We start from the raw sequence: 14221 nt of genomic DNA, 5'->3' as shown, positions 1-14221 counted from the left end.
TATGTTGTGTGGAGTCATTACAATGAGGATTTGTTCCTAGTTTTTTCTCGTTCTTTGATTTCTTCAATTCTTCAAATTTTTTCAAAGATATTAGATTTTGTGATAATTTGATGATATAGTTTTGGCAAAATTATACACAAATCCTTCTTCTTATATTCTAATGTACTCTTCTCTTCTGTAAATTTTTCAGGTCAAGGCAAAGGATTTGATATAGATTTAGTTAACAAGGTCTACATTCTCACTCAGTTCAACTCAGCTTCACTCAACAGGCATATTGCACGTGCTTACAACTCTAGCACTAGTGCTACCTTTGGAGATGGCTATGTTGAGGTATACTTGGCATGGATTCTGTGTTGAATAACTATACTTGTGATTACTCAAGACTAAGAATGCTTGTATTTATTTTTTCAGGTTCTTGCTGCCACTCAAACTCCAGGGGAGGCAGGTAAAAGATGGTTTCAGGGTACTGCTGATGCCGTGAGGCAGTTCCACTGGCTCTTTGAGGTATAATAATTTTATAGAAATTAGAGTAGTTACATAATCTACACTTGAACTCTTTAATCCAAGTTGTGTTGTTTAACTATGATGCTGTAGGATCCTAGAAGCAAGGATATTGAGGATGTCCTGATTCTTTCTAGGGATCATCTCTACCAAATGGACTATATGGACTTTGTTCAAGTAAGGCACCGTTTCGTCCAATCAATATTTCTTCCTTTCCTCCTTCAATACTGTTGTGCATTCAAATTTGACATGTTTTGACTCATCTTCATATCCAGAATCATCGCGAGAGTGGTGCAAATATTATTCTTTCTTGTCTCCCCATGGATGACAGGTAGGTTGGGTTAATGGTTTTCCAATCTGTTTCTAGTATACATAATCACATGATGTATATCTTGAAATCACTTTGTCATCTTTCTCTGAATGAGAAACTAGCTCTTTTATCAGTTTAAATGAATAAATGATTCAACAATGTTTGTCACATATTATTGTTTAAAACTCTCTTCATATGTGATAGCCATGCCTCTAATTTTGGTCTAATGAAGATAGATGATAAAGGCAAGATTCTCAGATTTAGTGAAAAGTCCAAAGGAGAAGACCTAAAAGCAATGATAATAACTCATGTTTGTGCTGCTTCTTACATATTAGGAGTTTCAAGAATAAGGATTACAATTAATACTGCTTCATAATATATATAGTAAGTAGATACAACTGTTCTTGGGCTTTCAAAGGAAGGGGCTGTAAAGAAACCATACATTGCTTCTATGGGTGTGTATGTATTCAAGAAGGAGATACTTCTGAATCTATTAAGGTACTGAACTATAACAACATGTGAGGCTTTTCAGAAAGCATTCAAATAAAATAATATTAACTGAAAATGAACTGACTCATCCTATTGCAAATATTGTTTTGCTAAGTGCTACAAATTTATTAAATATAGATGGCGATTTCCAACTGCAAATGACTTTGGATCAGAGGTCATCCATACCTCAGCTAGAGAATTTTACATGAAGGTAAAGGAATAATTCACATATGATATTACATGTGGTGTGATATTTATCTTTCATTTTTAGTGCACTAGATTTTAATCCACCCATGCAATCCACATATATATAACCATGAATTATTTATGAGAATCTTGCGTTTGGATCTAGTAGAAAGCCTATGTTCACCCCCATGAACTTTCATAACAAATACTTGCATGTAGGCTTATCTCTTCAATGATTACTGGGAGGACATAGGAACGATCCGATCATTCTTTGAGGTAAATCTAGCCCTCACTGAGCATGTGAGTCTCAAATTTTACTGTATTGCCACTCTTATTGAGCTTCAATATCATGAATATATCCAGATTTCTAACTAGTGGAAGGCTGTCCTACACTACAGGTAAACCTAAGACATCAATTAAACTTCAAGCTTCAAAAACTTCTACAAACATGTATAAATTAACCTTTATAATTTGTGCATTTTTCATATAACAACATGTGGTCATAATATGAAGGCCAAAGTACCAAGACTAATTTATAGGAAAAAAATAGCATATATAAGAGAATAAAATAATGAAGATTATTAGCATGTGTGGCATGCATGCATGATATGATTGTTATTTGTTTCTGAAAGAGAATATATATTACACACTGCTATAGGTGTATATCATGATTACTCTCTACCACTCTTTTATACAGTACTATCTATTCTACCATCATGCTATGCCGGTTAGCTTGTCCTTAATTATTCACTTTCTGCACAAATTTCCTAAATGAGTCAAAATGATCAAGGGATGAAGTTGACTAATATTTTTTTTCATAGGAACTATTTGAACTCATTAACACCAGACCAAAGTAAGCCTTAACTCTTAATTTTGCTTTTTATCAAGGTTCTAATTTTGTTGTGTGTAAACCAGGATGTTGTGGTCTCTCAAAATTGGCTATCTACTTTGTTTCTCTCTGAAGGTAATTAATTCTTTTGTTTCTGTTTTTTAATGATACTATTATGGCTTTTATTTTTTTTATTTGTTGCATTGATATTTACCATTATGAACATATGACCTCTTATTTTAATGTGTACTCTGCTCTTAATTTTTTGAAAAGTGAGAGAAGAATCTGCTTGCAATGAGGGGAAGAGTTTTGGTACAGGATCTCGGATTCATGACAAGGGACACAAAGATGAGGTGTGCATTTTTGTTGTTTTTATTATTCTAAATGCAATTGTTGTTCTATGATAGTTCTTACATGTTTAGCAGTATGGATTATGGAATAAGGAATATATATTGGCATGTAGTTTATTTTTCATATAATAGGAAGTGCTTCAAGATAAGTTGCAGAAGCTGTTAGCTGGTGTATGCTTTTTCTTTCTACTAAGCTTGCAATTAGAGTTATTTCTAGTTTCTGGACAATTGAGAGAATGCTTCATAGATGAAATGATTAGTGAAAAACTAAATGTGGGAAATAACAAGTAGCAATTAGTCTCATATTTGAAAACAATTGACAATAGCCAGGGTTAGGACTTCAAGCTTGCTGCTGCTTCTTTTTTTTTTTTATTTGAGAATATGTAAATGAGATGAGATTAATGAATAATTTGAAATTAAAAATAAATAAATAATTACAGGGTTTGTAGAGGTTTGAAAATCTCACAAAATAGTTAATTTTTTTTAAATTAAAAAATTAATTTATGGGAGTTTTAAATTGCCACAAACGTAATTTAAAACTGTCACAAAAGTCCAATATGAAACCTCCACTAAACACCCACAAAAACTCTACTGAATAGATTGTGGAGGTTTTTAAAAATCTCCACAAAAGACCTCATGGCACCTCAAATTTTGGAGGTTTTAGAAACCTCCACAAATCATTTAGTGGGGGTTATAAACCTCCACAAATAAGAAAAAACTGTCACAAATAACTAAAAACCTTGTAGTGGGAGTAAAAAATACTCTGACGTTTGGTGCACGAATCCCCATATTTCGTACAACTGTACCAGCAAGTGCAATGGGTCGTCCAAGTAATACCTGAGTGAGTCAGGGTTGATCCCACGAGGATTGTGGTTTGAAGCAAGCTATGATTATCTTGCAGGTCTTAATTAAGTGGATCAAGAAGTTGTTGGATTTTTTTTAAATGCAGTTTGATTATTTGGAATGATGATCTTAAAACTTAGATGGATGAGGCTTGGAGTTGGTTTGTCCTTCTAGATTAACTCTGGTCTTACTGTCTTCTTCAATTGTGAATGATTTCTTCTATGGCAAGATGTATGTGATTGATGCTAGTTTGAGCAGCCACCAATACTCCTCCAGATCTGAACCCCAGGGTTAGTGTGGATCTATTCTGATTGAGGGTGAAGCTCCTACAGTCCATTCTCCTTAATGATCCTACTCAAAATGTCACAGACAAGGTCGGATCTTCCGGATCAGAGAATGCTGCACCTTTGGGTTCTAGCCTCTACCATAGAGACTCTAATCTCCCCGTACTTCGGTTAACTGGTGTCTCGAGAAGTCCCCAACAAAGTCGTGGATTAGCCGTCTGAGAGATGTATAATCAAGCTGGTGGTTCATCATTGTCCGATCAAAGATGCACTCTGAATCCATGTAGAATCTGATAACCTTATGCCAGTTCAACGCATTCATATTGATGAAGAACGAATATACATCTTAGAATTGGATCAAACACGGATTGAAGAGAAACATTAATACTTTTATTAATTCAGAAGACTTAGCAGGCTCCTCCCCTCAACCTAGGAGGTTTAGAAACTCATACTGATGGGAAAATACAATGGTGAAAACGAAAATAATGTGTAAAGTGGCCGAAGATCCCTAACAAAGAGTGATCTTCTACTTTAAATACTAAACTAATGACTAATAAGGGTAAAACAATCTTTTTAGTGCTAAAATCTACTTCTGGGGCCCACTTGGTAAGTGTTTGGGATGAGCTTTAATGAGATCCACATGCTATGAAGCCTCTAGGGCGTTGAACGCTGGCTAGGAGGTCCTCTTTGGGCGTTTGGACGCTGGTCTCTTCTCCTTGGACGCTGGTCTCTTCTCCTTGGACGCTGGATGCCTGAAAGGGGGCAGGACACTGGCATTGAACGACAGTTTTGGGCCTTCCAATATAAAGCAAAGTTCCGAGTGCAAGGAGGTCAGATCCAGACAGCATCTGCAGTGCTTTCTCTGTCTCTGAATCAGACTTTTGCTCCAAACTTAAAATGATGCCAAAAAGCGTATAAAATCTCCGCTCATCACAACACCAAACTTAAATTGTTGCTTGTCCCCAAGAACTAAAAACACAGTAGGATAAAAAGAAGAGTAAGATACAATAAATCTTTGAGTTTTCAATGAAGCTCAGTTTCAATTAGATGAGCGAGATTTAGTAGCTTTTTGCTTCTGAATAGTTTTGGTATCTCACTATCTGTTGAAACTCGGAATGGTTGGCATCTTTTGGAACTTAGAATCCAGATGATATTATTGATTCTCCTAGTTCAGTTCTTTTTTATTCTTGAATACAACTTTCAAAGTCTTGGCCGTGACCTTAAGCACTTTGTTTTCCAGTATTACCACTGGATACATAAATGCCACAGACACTTTAACTGGGTGAACCCTTTTGGATTGTAATTCAGCTTTTCTAGAATCCGCAGATAGAGTTGTCTAGAGTTCTTAATCACACTCTTTTTGCTTTGGATCATGACTTTAACCGCTCAGTCTCAAGCTTTTCACTTGACACCTTCACGCCACAGGTACATGGTTAGGGACAGCTTGGTTGAGCCGCTTAGGCCAAAATTTTGTTCCTTTAGGCCCTCCTATCCACTGATGCTCAAAGCCTTGGATCCTTTTACCCTTGCCTTTTGGTTTAAAGGGCTATTGGCTTTTTCAATATGTCCTCTTTTTCCTGCATTTTTGGGCAGTAATAGATTTTTCTTTTTATTTATTTATTTTTTCGCCATTTTTTCTTTCTTTTTCAGATGCATAATAATTTTTTTTCTTTTGCAACATGCTTTTTCCTTTTTTTTTTGCTGCTTTTTCTTGCTTCAAGAATCAATTTTTTTTTGGATTTTTCAGATTATCAATAATATTTCACTTTCATTATCATTCTTTCAAAAGCCAACATTCTAAAATTCCAACTTCAAATATGCATTGTTTATTCATACATTCAGAAAACAAAAGCAATGCCACCACATCAAAATAATTGAACTATTCTTATTTTAAACTTGAAATTCATGTATCTCTCAATTCTTTTCAAATAAATTTTCTTTTAAGTAAGGTGAGAGATATATTGAACATTTTATAACTTTAAGACATAAATGCAAATGATCATGCGGTAAGAACAAGAGAACAGACAGAAAAAAATATAACAGTAAACAGAAAAATAACACAAGAGAAGGAGATAAAGAGAACGTATCCACCTTTAATGGTGGCGGCTAGAGCTCTTCCTTGAGGATCCAATGTGGTGCTTTGTCTTTGTTGTTCTTCCCTCATAGCCCTTTGGTCTTCTTTAATTTTATTTGAGGATGGTGGAATGCTTTTGATGTTCCAACCTCAATTGCTCCATATTAGAGCTCAATTCTCCAAGAGAATTATGCAATTGGTCCCAATAGCCTTGAGGAGGAAATTGCATCCCTTGAGGTATCTCAGGGATTTCTTGCTGAGGCGGTTGCACAGGCTCACGTGCATGCTCTCTAGTTTGCTCCATCCTCTTCTTAGTGACGGACTTGTCCTCCTCAATGAAGATGTCTCCTTTTATGACAATTCCAGCTGAATTGCATAGGTGACAAATGAGATGAGGGAATACCAACCTTGCTTGGGTGGAAGACTTCTCAGCTATCTTGTATAGTTCTTGAGGGATCACCTCATGTACTTCCACCTTACATCCAATTATGATGCAATAAATTATGATGGCTCTATCAATGGTCACTTCTGACCGATTGCTAGTAGGAATGATGGAGCGTTGGATGAATTCCAACCATCCTCTAGCTACGTGCTTGAGGTCAAGCCTTCTTAGTTGAATGGGCTTGCCTTGGGAATCCCTTTTCTACTGTGCTCCTTCAACACAGATGTTTGAGAGCATTTGATCCAATCTTTGATCAAAGTTGACTCTTCTAGTATAAGGATATGGGTCTCCTTGCATCAAAGTCAAGTTGAACGCCAACCTCACACTTTTCGAACTAAAGTCCAAGATTCTTCCGAAAATACATCCTTGAGGCATCTCTAACATGCTCCATCCTTCTTTTAGTGATGGGTTTGTCCTCCTTCTATGACAATTCCAACTGAATTGCATAGGAGACATATGAGTTCCTCTTCCATGAGGTTTTACCAGTCTTTAGTATTATACTTAAGAGTGGTAGGAGTCACAAGAGTCACAAAGCAAGGCTTTTGCAACACCAAACTTAAGAGTTTTGCTCATCCTAGAGCAAATATGACCAATGGAGAAGATGTTGTGGGACCCATTGGTCCTGAGAGGCTAGGAATTTAAGAATCCATGCTCTCTGCATTAGCATATGAATGCCCAGAGTCTGATCCCTGGCTGGCATTCAATGCCAGCACACTCCATCTAGAGTGTTCTATTTTTACTGCTTAACATTTTCGTCTCTGTTCTGACTGCTGCATATGATCATGACCCTACAAAAAATAACTAGAAAAATAAAATTAGATTAAAAAAACATAAATAATAACTATGGTTGGGTTGCCTCCCAACAAGCGCTTCTTTAATGTCTTTAGCTGGACTTCACTGTACTTAACTTAGTACCAGTGTTGAGCCTCTTAGCTTTATATCTCCTTCAAGGTAATGTTTAACTCTCTGTCCATTAACATTGAACCTATTTTTAGGATCTTTACCTTGAAGTTCTATGTGCCCATAAGGTGATACACTAGTAATCACATAGGATCCCTTCCAATGGGATTTGAGTTTCCCAAGAAATAATTTGAGTCTTGATATTGAAAAGAAGGACCTTTTGTCTTGGTTTAAAGACTCTGGAAGATATTTTCTTGTCATGCCACCTTTTTGCTTTTTGCTTTTTCCATATAGATCCTTGCATTTTCAAATGCAGCTAAGCAGAATTCATCCAACTCATTTAGTTGGAGCAGCTGTTTCTTTCCTGCTGCTTTAGCATCAAGGTTGAGGAATCTAGTAGCCCAATAGGCCTTGTGTTCTAGTTCCACTGGCAAATGACAGGATTTTTCATATACCAGCTGATATGGTGATGTTCCAATGGGGGTTTTAAAAGCTGTTCTGTATGCTCATAGAGCATCATTAAGCTTTCTAGCCCAATCCTTTCTATTGGTGCTTACTGTCTTCTCTAGGATTTGTTTTAGTTCTCTATTCGAGATTTCAGCTTGTCCATTTGTCTGGAAATGATATCATGTTGCTACTTTATGGCAAACTCCATAATGGCTTAAGACAGAATCCAGCTGTCTGTTGTATAAATGAGTACCTCCATCACTAATTAATGTCCTAGGGACACCAAATCTGCTGAAGATGTTCTTTTGGAGGAACTTCATTACTACTCTGGTGTCATTAGTGGGTTTTTCTATTGCTTCAACCCATTTAGACACATAGTCTACTGCCACAAGGATGTAGGTGTTTGAGTATGAAGGTGGAAAGGGTCCCATGAAGTCTATACCCCATACATCAAACAGCTCAATCTCTAGGATTCCTTACTGAGGCATGCCGTGACCATGAGGGAGATTTCCAGCTCTCTAGCAACTGTCATAGTTATGGATAAAATCTCCGGAGTCCTTAAAGAGTGTGGGCCAGTAGAAGCCACTTTGGAGAACCTTGGTGGCTATCCACTCACCTCCAAAATGTCCTCCATAGTTCGAGCCATGGCAATGCCATAGGATTCTCTATGCCTCTTATTCAGACACACACTATTGGATTATTCCATCCGAGCATCTCTTAAAGAGATATGGCTCATCCCACAAGTAGTATTTTGCATCATGCATGAGTTTTCGGGCTTGCTGCTTGTTAAACTCCTTGGGAATAAACTTTATGGCGTTGTAGTTTGTAATGTCTGCAAACCAAGATGCTGTCCGGATCGCATAGAGTTGCTCATCTAGAAAGAATTCAGATATGTCAGTCGAGGGAGAAGAAGTCCCTGCTACTGGTTCAATCCGGGACAAGTGGTTAGCCGCTTGATTTTCTATCCCTTTTTTGCCTCTAATTTCTATATCAAACTCTTGCAAGAGTAATACCCATCTTATAAGTCTAGGTTTAGAATCCTGCTTAGTGAGTAGATACTTTAAAGCGGCATGGTCAGTATAAATGATGACCTTAGATCCTACTAGGTAGGATCTAAACTTGTTAATGGCATAAACCACTGCAAGTAGCTCCTTTTCTATAGTAGTGTAGTTTTTCTGCGCATCATTTAGTACACGACTAGCATAGTAAATGACATGCAGGAGCTTGTCATCTCTCTGTCCCAGAACTGCACCAATGGCATGATCACTAGCATCACATATTAGTTCGAATGGCAAGTCCTAATTGGGTACAAAGATGATAGGAGCAGTGACAAGCTTGGCTTTCAGGGTTTCAAAGGCATGCAGACATTCTTGGTCAAGGATAAATGGGACGTCAGTGGCCAAGAGATTACACAGGGGTTTTGTAATTTTCAAAAAATCTTTTATGAACCTCCTGTAGAATCCTGCATGTCCCAGGAAACTTTTGATCTCCTTGACATTAGCAGGTGGTGGCAATTTTTCAATCACTTCCACCTTGGCTTAATCTACTTCTATTCCCTTGCTTGAAATCCGATGCCCAAGAACAATGCCTTCAGTCACCATGAAGTGGCATTTTTTCCAATTTAGAACTAGGTTTGTCTCTTGGCATCTTTTCAGAACAAGGGCCAAATGATCAAGGCAGGAGTCAAATGAGTCTTCAAAAACAGAGAAGTCATCCATGAACACTTCAAGGAACTTTTCTACCATATCAGAGAAGATGGATATCATACATCTATGAAAGGTGGCAGGTGCATTGCACAGGCCAAATGGCATTCGCCTGTAGGTGAACACGCCAGATGGGCATGTGAATTTTGTCTTCTCTTGATCCTATGGATCCACTGCTATTTGATTGTACCCGGAATATCCATCTAGGAAACAATAAAAAGCATGCCATGCTTGTCTTTCTAGCATTTGGTCAATAAATGGTAAGGGAAAGTGATCCTTCCTGGTGGCGTCATTGAGTCTTCTGTAGTCAATATACATACGCCACCCTGTAACTGTCCTTGTAAGAATCAGTTCATTCTTTTTATTATGAACTACCGTCATGCCTCCCTTCTTGGGAACAACTTGGACAGGGCTCACCCAGGGGCTATCAGAAATGGGATAAATAATCCCAGCCTCCCAGAGCTTAGTGACTTCCTTCTGCACTACTTCCTTCATAGCCGGATTCAGTCGCCTTTGTGGTTGCACCACTGGTTTGGTGTTATCCTCCAATACGATTTTGTGCATGCATCGGGTCGGACTGATGCCTTTAAGGTCACTTATAGTCTAGCCAAGGGCGGTCCTATATGTCTTAAGCACTTGAATTAGTGCTTCTTCTTCTTGTGACTCCTAGGTAGAGCTTATGATCACAAGATAAGTATCTCCATCTCCCAGAAATGCATATTTTAGGGAGGATGGTAATGGCTTGAGATCAAGCTTTGGAGGTTTCTCCTTTTCCTCAGGGGTTTCCAGAGGTTCCTCTGAATTAGGCTGGGCATCTGTAAGGATGTCATTTAACCCTTCCTTGAGACTTTTGGCCATATTTACTTCTTCCACCAGGGAATCAATGAGGTCAATACTTATGCATTCCTCAGGGGTGTCTGGATGCTGCATAGCCTTGACAGCATTCAGTATGAACTTTTTCTCATTGACTCTCAGGGTTACTTCTCCTTTTTCAACATCAATGAGGGTCCGTCCTGAAAAGATCACAATATACTCAGGGAATTGAACTTGAATAGATCAAACAAAAAATTCATTACAATTAACTACTAAATTCATTACTCGTAAATATATAGTGGCCAAATATATAGTATAGTTACTGCCACTTGCAGCATGACACAAAATAGGGAAAATGCTATTATTAGGAGAGTCTAATCTATGATATGATCAGATTTAATTTACAGTGAGCAAATAAGACACAATATCGGTTCACTGAACAAGAATTAATACAATGATTAAGAGAATAAACAATTCCTCAAACACTTGGAGTGATGACAAATTTGAAACAATGTTCATCAATTAAGAGATAATAAAACTCATTGAATGTTATATCATATAACAAAGCATTCTGAATCTGAAAATGAAAAACAAAGAAAATGAATAAAAAGGTGAAAGAGAAAGAGAACCGAAAATTGAGAATGAGTGGAACAAAGAAGAGTATGCAGAAGCGAGAGAATACCGATGGAGAACACGAGAGTCATTGGCAGAGGAGAGTTGACAAAAGAAGTACTTTCTCTTGGTCTCAGAGGCTTGGGCATGTGACAAGATCTAGAAACGTGTTGATAAAGGAGGCGTCCTGGCTCGATCTCAGTAGTTTTCTAGCAACAGCATAAAGGAGATGAACTTTAGTAGTGACGACGACGGCAATGGTGGAGGAGGCGACGACGGCGGCGGAGATGGCGGTGGAGATGGCTATCACAATCTTAGGATTTCAATGAGCTTTCATCCTCTGTTCTTTGTCTTCAAGTGTTTTCTTGAATTTTGAAACGAGTTTCAATTATTTGGTAATTTAAGTGGTAACAATGGGTTATATTGTTAGTTATCTTGTGGGGGTTTATCAAAATGTCACAGATAAAATATATTATGGAGGTTTTTAAAAACTCTCACTAAAATCCACCCATAAATATATATAAATTTTGTAGTGGCACAACCCTTCCTTGGCGTAGTATGTGAAAGCTTTCAGGTTGTACGCTGGGGTTTCAATAGCTCCTGGGACTGAATAATTCAACCACGTTGTACGTGGTGATTTCACGTACAACGTGAGGGTTTTCACAACACCAAACTTTGAGTGTAATCATGTGTCCACATTCAAATCTCTTGCCCTAACTTTTTGTGAATATTCATGCCTGTTATGAAATATGATAATAACTAAAAACTAAATAATGAAATAACGCAAATTTAAAGGATACTAAGCATTGGGTTGCCTCCCAACAAGTGCTTCTTTAACGTCACTAGCTTGACAGTTGTTCCTTGCTAAGGTTGAGGTTGATAGTACTTCACCTCTTCTTCTCTCACCTTGAATTTCCTCCCCTTGTCTTTATATGTTAACTGAAGATGCTCAAAGGAAAGAACTCTACTTACTGTATATGGCAACAGTGGGTGGTGAGATGACACTACTTTGTTCTCTGGTAAAAAATCTTCAGTAGAAATTTTTTTGTTTCTTCACCCTCTAGGTACTTTCTTCTTTAGAACCTCCTCCTTGTTTGATGCACACCCAACACCAAACTTAGGGTTGATGTTAGGAGGTTTATTGATTTCAAAGGGAGGCTTTGCTTGCAAAATCTTTGAGGCTTCAATTGAGTGGTCAGCTTATTGCACCTTCTCTGTCTCTTCCTTTCTACTCAAGCATGAAAAAGGGACCTCTAGGAGTGATTCATTAGGTTCTTCCTTCATATTCAGGTCCTTGGCTTCAACCTTATTGCAATCCTTTTGATCACTTGAATGATGCATGGTCTTGAAAACATGAAAGACTTGATGCTCATCATGTACCCTCAACATTAATTCACCCTTTTCAACATCAATAAGGGTTCTTCCAGTGACTAGGAAAGGTCTCCCTAGAATGATGGAGGCATGTTCATCTTGCTCTATGTCAAGAATAATAAAATTCACTGGGAAAAAGAATTTTTCCACTTTGATCTGGACATTTTCAACCACTCCATGTACAAGCTTCATTGATTTGTTTGCAAGTTGTAGAGCTATTTTGTGGGCTTCAACTCTTGAATTTACAACCTCTTCATCACGAACAAAGCATTAGATTAATACTTGCTCTCAAATCACATAAAGCTCTTTCAAAGGTAGTGTTACCAATAGTGCAAGGAATTTGAAAACTCTCTGGATCTTTCTTCTTTGTTGGCAAGTTCCTTTGAATAATTGTACAAACACTCCTTGGTCATCGCCACTGTTTGGCCTCCCTTCAAGGATTTTTTCTTGGACAACAATCCCTTCATGAATTTTGCATACAAGGGCATTTGTTCAAGAGCTTCTATGAATGGAATGTTGATGTGCAAAGTCTTGAATATCTCCAAGAATTTGGAATGTTGCTTCTCTTTGTTTTCCCCTTGGAGCCTTTGAAGATATGAAATTTGTTGGCTTGTATTCAAGAAATAGAATTGTATCTTTTGGTGGAGCTTTTGTAACTTGAATTGGTTGTTGGAGGGCGGGCTGCACGTGCTCCTCTTAATGAATGTCATCTAGGGCTTCCTTTCTTGCCCTGACAGTGAACTCCTGCTTCTTGGTTTCTTCTTTCTCTTCTTTGCCTACCACCTTCCACTTCTCAAGTAAATAACCTTGCACTGCTCCCTTGGGTTTGGAATTGTGTCACTAGGAAGAATATTTGTGGCTTTTTTCAATGGTTGAGCAATTTGGCCTACTTGTATCTCAAAATTTCTCATTGAAGCTTCTTGGTTCTTGAAGCTAATCCTTGTACTTTTCATGAATTTTTCTAAGGCCAATTTAAGGTTAGAAAGCCTCTAAGAGTCTTGTTGTGTGGAGTGTGAGGGGGGTGGCTGTTGGTGGGAGTGATTCTTTTGTTATGGTGATGGTTATTAAAAGTGCTCTGTTGGGGGTTATTAAAGTGATTAGGCTGTTGGGTGTTGTTAAATTGGTTGGGCTTCTAGTTTTGGTTTCTCCACCAAAATTTGGGTGATTTCTCCATCCAGAATTGTAGGTTTTAAAAAAGGAATCATTCTGAGGAGGTCTAAAAGGATTTCCCATGTAATTCACTTGCTCTAGAAAAGATTGTCCATACTCTATGCCTTCACCTTGAGAAAATCCATTACTTACACCATAAGGGTTGTCTTGAGAGCTCACTGTCGACACTTGCATTTCTTCTAGGTGTTGAGTAATTGCAATGAATTGTTGAGACATAACTCTATTCTGAGCCAAAATGGTGTCCAATGCATCTAACTCCATGACTGCTTTCCTCATTGATCTTTCAGAGGAATAGAGATATTGATTATTAGCTACCATTTCAATCAACTCCAATGCTTCATCAGTGGTCTTCTTCATATGCAAAGATCCTCCAGCCGAGTTATCCAAAGAAACCCGAGAGGCGGGAATGATCTCATCATAGAATATCTGAAGCTGGACCCAGTCAGCAAATATATCCGGAGGGCACTTTCTGAGCATCTCTTTGTGCCTCTCCCAAGCTTCATAGAAGGACTCTCCTTCATACTGTCTGAAGGTCTGAACATTGGTTCTGAGCTTAGTCAACCTCTAACGTGGGAAAAACTTGTTTAGGAACTTAGTGACCAAGTCCTCCTATGTAGCTATGCTCTCCTTGCGCTGATTATCTAGCCACTGCTTATCCTAGTCTCGCACAGCAAAAAAAAGAGCAATAGTCGGTAAACTTCAGCCGGGATACCATTTGTCTTAACTGTGTCACAAATTTGCAAAAAACTAGAAAAAAACTGATTCAGATCTTCCTGTGGGCTCCCACTAAACTGATAATTTTGCTGAACTAATGTAACAAGCTGTGGCTTCAGTTCAAAATTGTTGGCATTGACAGTAGGTGTCACAATGCTACTTCCACAAATCCCTGGATAAGGA

At 38.0% G+C, this 14221-nt stretch overlaps 1 long non-coding RNA gene and 1 pseudogene across 1 annotated transcript; both read left to right on the top strand.

Moving 5' to 3' along the window:
- On the top strand, window positions 23–1911 carry LOC107615481 (annotated as a pseudogene).
- Window positions 2356–2890, top strand: LOC110266614. The gene is made up of 2 exons (XR_002354056.1): window positions 2356–2450; window positions 2589–2890. It is a non-coding gene; the product is annotated as an uncharacterized LOC110266614 (long non-coding RNA).

This window comes from Arachis ipaensis, chromosome B09, assembly GCF_000816755.2.
Source record: "Arachis ipaensis cultivar K30076 chromosome B09, Araip1.1, whole genome shotgun sequence".
NCBI lineage: Eukaryota > Viridiplantae > Streptophyta > Magnoliopsida > Fabales > Fabaceae > Arachis > Arachis ipaensis.
Note: the sequence above shows the minus strand (reverse complement) of the source record. Positions and strands in the feature narration are given on the sequence as shown.